This window comes from Pinus tabuliformis, chromosome J, assembly GCF_031772625.1.
Source record: "Pinus tabuliformis cultivar Carrire ecotype Pingquan chromosome J, CPIR1, whole genome shotgun sequence".
Classification (NCBI taxonomy): domain Eukaryota; kingdom Viridiplantae; phylum Streptophyta; class Pinopsida; order Pinales; family Pinaceae; genus Pinus; species Pinus tabuliformis.
In genome coordinates, this window is record NC_142295.1 from 927911120 (window position 1) to 927917254 (window position 6135).

Consider the following 6135-nt stretch of genomic DNA (forward strand, 5'->3'; position numbering starts at 1 on the left):
TACACTGGGGAAACATCATGCCCAACCTATGCTGTGGAGATCCAGGAGATCAATCTGCGATCTGGAAAGACTCTTTCGGATCGCCAACCTCCTCCCCCAGAGGACGAGGAAGACAAATAGGAAAGTGAACCAAAGGCTATTCCACCCTTTCCTGAGAGACTAACAGCCACCACACAACCCAACCCAGAGGAGGATGAGCTTCTGGGAGAGCTCAAGTAGCTGTGTGTGAAAATACCACTTCTCCAAGCCATCAAAGATGTACCGATATACAATAAACTAGTTAAGGAAAAGTGTTTCAGACACCCAGGCAGGCGAAAGAGAGATGCTTCAACCACCAATGTCTTAGGACAGCTCTCTGACCTTATGTTAGGACAAGTCATCTGCCCAAAGTACCTAGATCCTGGGAGTCCTATAGTAGATGTCCACATCAATGGCACCATCATACCTCACACCTTGATTGACCTGGGGGCTGCCATTAATGTAATGACCAGGGATACCATGCTCAAACTCAACCTTCAGGGTTCCTTGAGGAAGACGTCGACAGTCCTACAACTTGCAGATCGCTCCACCGTGACTTCTGAAGGGATTATGGAGGATGTCTTGGTCTCTGTTGACTCTTGGGAATATCCTGCAGATTTCTTGGTGCTGCAACCAAAGGCAAAGCTCACTGGATATCCTCTTATTTTGGGAAGGCCTTGGTTAGCCACTGTAGATGCTTACATAAGTTGCCATGCAGGAAACATGACCATCAAAAATGGTCCTATGTCCAAGCAGCTAGTCCTATACCCTCTTGCCCAACCCTCATTAGAGCATGACTTACCACTTTGGTTAGAGGAAGGAGAAGAGGATGAGGTGTACTCAGCACCTTTGTGCACCCTAGACACCACTAGGGGAGACCCCCCAACCGAGGATGATTTGATTGAGACCTTGATCCAGAATCCACCTCCCAGCGCACTGACCTTAGAGGAATTGGTGGAGGATGCCCAAGCTAGCACCTTAGTGGACCTTTGTGCAACTAACCCTGTCACTCCTAGAGTCAAGAATGTGGAGCTCGGCCCTGAGAGAACGTTAAAGATCAGCTCCTCCATATCTCCTTCCCAGGAAAAGGAGCTATGTAGTCTGTTGGCCAGTCATCTAGATGCTTTTGCTTGGAGCTATAAGGAGATGAAAGGAGTCCATCCTTCGGTCTGTACCCATCACATTTACATCAAGGAGGATTGTAAACCGGTTAGGCAACCCCAGAGGAGAATGAATCCAGCCCTTAAGGACATTGTCAAGGAAGAATTGCAAAAACTGTTGGATGCCGGATTCATTTACCCCATCTCAGATAGCGAATGGGTGTCCCCTCTGTGTTGGTTCCCAAGAAAAATGGGAAGTGGAGAATCTGTGTGGATTACCGAGAACTGAACAAAGCTACCAAGAAAGACCATTTCCCTCTACCTTTCATAGATCAAGTGTTGGATGGACTGGCAGGAAAGAAGTTTTTCTCTTTCCTTGACAGGTTTAGCGGGTACAACCAAATCCAAATCAGCCCGGAAGACCAAGATAAGACCACTTTCACTTGTCCTTGGGGTACCTTTGCCTACCGAGTTCTTCCCTTTGGGCTATGCAATGCTCCTGCTACCTTCCAGAGAGCCGTCTTGAGCATCTTTTCTGAGCTGGTCCATGATGCCGTGGAAATCTATATGGATGAATTCACTCCTTATGGGTCCAACTTCAAGGAAGCATTGTCCAATTTGGGAAAATTCCTAACCAAATGCATTGAGATGAACCTGTCCCTTAGTCCTGAAAAATGTGAATTCCTGATGACTGAAGGGACCATGCTAGGCCACACCATTTCTTGCCAAGGGTTACAGGTGGATCCTAACAAAATTGCTCTCATCAAGAAGGTTCCACCTCCCCAAAAGGTAAGGGATGTTCGGAGTTTCTTAGGATTAGCGGGGTATTACAAGAGATTCATTAAAGACTTCAGCAAGCTAGCCTCACCATTGTTTGGTTTGTTGGCAAAAGATGTGGAGTTTAAATGGACTGACGATTGTCAGAGGGCTTTGAATGAATTAAAGGACAAGTTGGTGTCTGCCCCAATCTTGAGAGGTCCCAACTAGGCCCTACCTTTCCACATCCACACTGATGCCTCGAACAAAGCCATAGGGGCAGCCTTAGGACAAGTGGAACAAAAACTTCCGTATGCCATTTACTTTGTCAGCAAAAACTTGTCCAAAGCAGAACTGAATTACACTGTGACCGAGAAACAATTCTTGGCTGTGGTCCATGCACTGAACAAGTTCCGACATTATATCACTGGCTATCAAACATTTGTACATACTGATTATGCTGCAATTAGATATTTAATGAATAAACCAGATGTGAATGCTCGTATTATTAGATGGTTACTTTTGTTGCAGCAGTTTGATTTGACCATTGTTGACAAACCAGGTAAAGAAAATGTTGTTGCTGACTTTTTATCTAGATTGGATCTATCTGCAGATGAGGATGGAACAGTGGATGACCAGATGCCCGATGAACATCTGTTTGCTATCTCAGTACTCTCTCCATGGTTTGCTGATATAGCAAACTACCTTGTTTCAGCACAGTTCCCTCCGCACCTATCTTCAAGAGAGAAGAGCAGAATCATCAGAAAAAGTGCCTCATTCACTTGGATCGGGGGCAACCTATTCAAGCTTGGCCCTGATAAGATCTTAAGGCGTTGTGTAAGGGAGGAGGAAGTCTTTGATATCCTCCTCACCTGTCATGATGGGCCTTGTGGAAGACATTTTGCAGCAAAGAGGACTGCCTTCAAAATCCTGCAGGCAGGCTACTATTGGCCCACTCTTCATCAAGATGTTAGAAGGTATATCAGCCAATGTGACCGATGCCAAAGAATGGGGAAACCGACTCAAAGGGATGAGATGCCTCTCCAACCTCAAGTGACTCTTGAGCCATTTGAGAAGTGGGGTATGGACTTTGTGGGTCCAATTAACCCTCCTTCGAGGCAAAGGTCTTACATCATTGTGTGCACTGACTACCTGACAAAGTGGGCAGAAACTAAGGCAATCAAAGCAGCAACAGAAGAAAAGGTGGCTGAGTTCTTAGGAGAAAACATCTTCTACAAGTTTGGTTACCCCAGAGAGCTAGTCACCGATCAAGGAAGCCAGTTCACATCCAACTTAATTGAAGACCTACTAGCTCATCACAAAATCAAGCATAGGACTTCCACCCCCTATCATCCACAGGCAAATGGGCAAGTGGAAGTCACCAACAGAGCATTGGAAGGAATTTTGACTAAGGTGGTGCACAGCAGTAGGAAAGATTGGGCAGATCACCTGGTTGAGGCCACGTGGGCTTACAACACCACCTAGAAGACCACCACCGGCTTCACACCTTATGAGCTGGTCTATGGGAAGAAAGCTTTGTTGTCCATCGAATTTGAATACAACACTTTGAGGATGGCAGCTCAGCTGGACCTAGATCTCAGCCATGCACAACAAGAAAGTTATTGCAGCTGAATGGACTGGACGAGCACGAAATGCAGGCCCTCCTTCACTCAGAAGTGGTTCAACTTCAGAGAAAGGTGTGGCATGACCAACACCTCAATGACAAGCAATTCCAGCCAGGAGATTGGGCACTATTGTATGACTCCAGGCACAAAGATTTCAAGGGGAAGCTGAGAACCAGATGGTTGGGACCATATGCAGTGGAAAAATGTCATGACAATGGATCTGTTCTTATTCAGACCATTGATGAGGAGTCCATCCCAATGCTTGTCAATGGGCATTGACTGAAGATCTACAGGAAACCTCTCTCAAGACAAGAATTCATCAAAACTATGGAGAAATCAGTGTTGGTCATAGAGAAGGGTTGCCTCTACTTTGGGCATACCCTGAAAGATCTAAAAAAAAAAATAAAGATCCTTGGGTGAAAACCTTTCTAAGGCTCCCAAGGCAGGTGGTAGGGGTGAAAACCTCATCGAGGCGCCCCTATTGTCTTTCAAAAAAAAAGAGAATTTGAAAAAGATCCTTGAGTGAAAACCTCTCTGAGGCGCTCAAGGCAGATGGCAAGGGTGAAAACCTCATCGAGGCGCCCCTGCTATCTTTCAAAAAAAAAAAAAAAAAAAAAAAAAGAAAGAAAGAAAAAATAATAAGCAAAAAAGACAGGGACAACAAGTTTATAATGTGGTAATGCATGCAGGTTGCAGGTGTTCTATGAAGGAGAGGAGGTCTCTCAACTCAAAGTCAAGGATCCTTATCATGCTGCCAGGAGACCTCACCAGCACCTCCTCCAAGAATACTCATCTTCTCCAAGGTATGGGCATGATTTCATCACAGCTTAAGTCTTCTACAGGAAGATGCAGACTTTCTACAGGAAGATGCAGACTTTCTACAGGAAGATGCAGACTTTCTACACGAAGGTGCAGACTTTCTACAGGAAGGTGCAGACTTTCTACAAGAAGTTCTGTATTTCTACAGGAAACTTCCTGTAGAAGTTCAGGACGGCCCAGAATTCATTGTATGAGGAGATCTAACGACCAAGGTTTGGTATGGACGCATGCAAGCTACTATTTTCACCCTCACACACTGCTGTCACCTCCTTCTACCACCCCTGTCAACATGCAATAAAGATACCTGCACAATCAAGGCAGATCATTGAGATTCAAGAAAAAGCAATTTTTTTTTGTGAAAAAAACGCTGAGATGCCATGCCATACCCATCCCAGCTATCTAAGAGCCCTGTGAACGTGATCGTGCGGCCACTGTCTTCATCGTGTAGCATGCACCCGAGGAGGAAAAACTGCTACAGGACATCCTGCAGGAGTCCCGTACCAGTTAAGCCAACTAGAGTGTACACCATTCCATCGCCGCAACATGCAAGGATCACGCGGGCACATGCAGCCGAATCCCTAGATTCATCGTCAGTGGCTTGTGAAGAGGAACCTCCGGACCTATGCAATCACACAGCAGCAAACAAAACTACTCATCGTCATCCAAAAGCCTGAAGAATCGTGTCGCGGCCGCACAGGTAAGTGCCTCGCCCTTTCTTCCGTCAAATTGCATGAATTTTACTTTGAAATGTTTGCGAAGTGTGAAGTGAATGGGTTGAGCGGTCGTATGGCCATTCGAATGGCCACGTCGACCAGTCAGTGGTCTAGTCGGATGAGTGAACGGTGGTCGAGGCAAAAAGGAATGGGCAGTGCACACGTGAGAGCCATCCAGTCGGGGAAAAACGAGTTTTAACAGAAGTGACGGCAGCGGATCTGCGGGGAATGATGCGGCAGTAAGGGAAATCGCAGACGAATTATGGAGTGACGTCGTCCAACGGTCCGGCAGGGACAGCTCACCCCCGTGCCACGGATTCTGCCGGATTCAAATCTAATCGGCTAGATTGCCACCCCACGCATTTATCATTCACCGTTTGAAAGTCGAGTGAGCATCCGGATCCCTCTGCAGCTCGACACTCCAAGTCTTTGGCCGTTCGAACGCCTGTTAAGCAGCACAGAGAACGCAGACCCACTGCAGTATCCTCCAGAATTCATGCGCTGCTTCTACAGGAAAGCTGTTTCTACAGGAAATTGGGTTCCTCATGTCAAAAGGTGGTGAATTAAAAAGGTAAGCCTGAACCTTCCATGCAATTGGTTTCGAGGGTGGTAGAGTCGACGTTCTACAGTCTGGTCGTAAAAAAATTTGCAAGTATTGTCTGCAGTTGCATGAATTGTCGTCCTACAGGATGTGAGTTATAATTAAGCTGTGTTAAGGTCGTCGAGATATAAGTTTCGTGAATTGTATGCGTGGTAGAGGCGTAATTCTACGCTCTGTCCCAATAGGCCAATTTTCTTCCGCACCCACCACCTCCAGTTAACGCAGCAGTTTTTCACCATGACGGGTGGGTTCATCAGAAGGGAACCAACCGACTCCACAAAGCTAAGGGAAAATCCTGAGGTGGTGGAGCTGTTCACGCAAGCACAATGGATGTCAATCCTGCATAAATTGCAGGGCTATGACGACAGGGTGGCAGAGGAGTTTTTTGCAAGCTCTGAAGCCGAAATCCAAAACATGGCCACCATCAACTTCAGGGGTTTGAGTCTCAGTCTCACCCCGAATTTATCAGCCGAGTTACTGAGCTCCCAATGGGATTACCATGG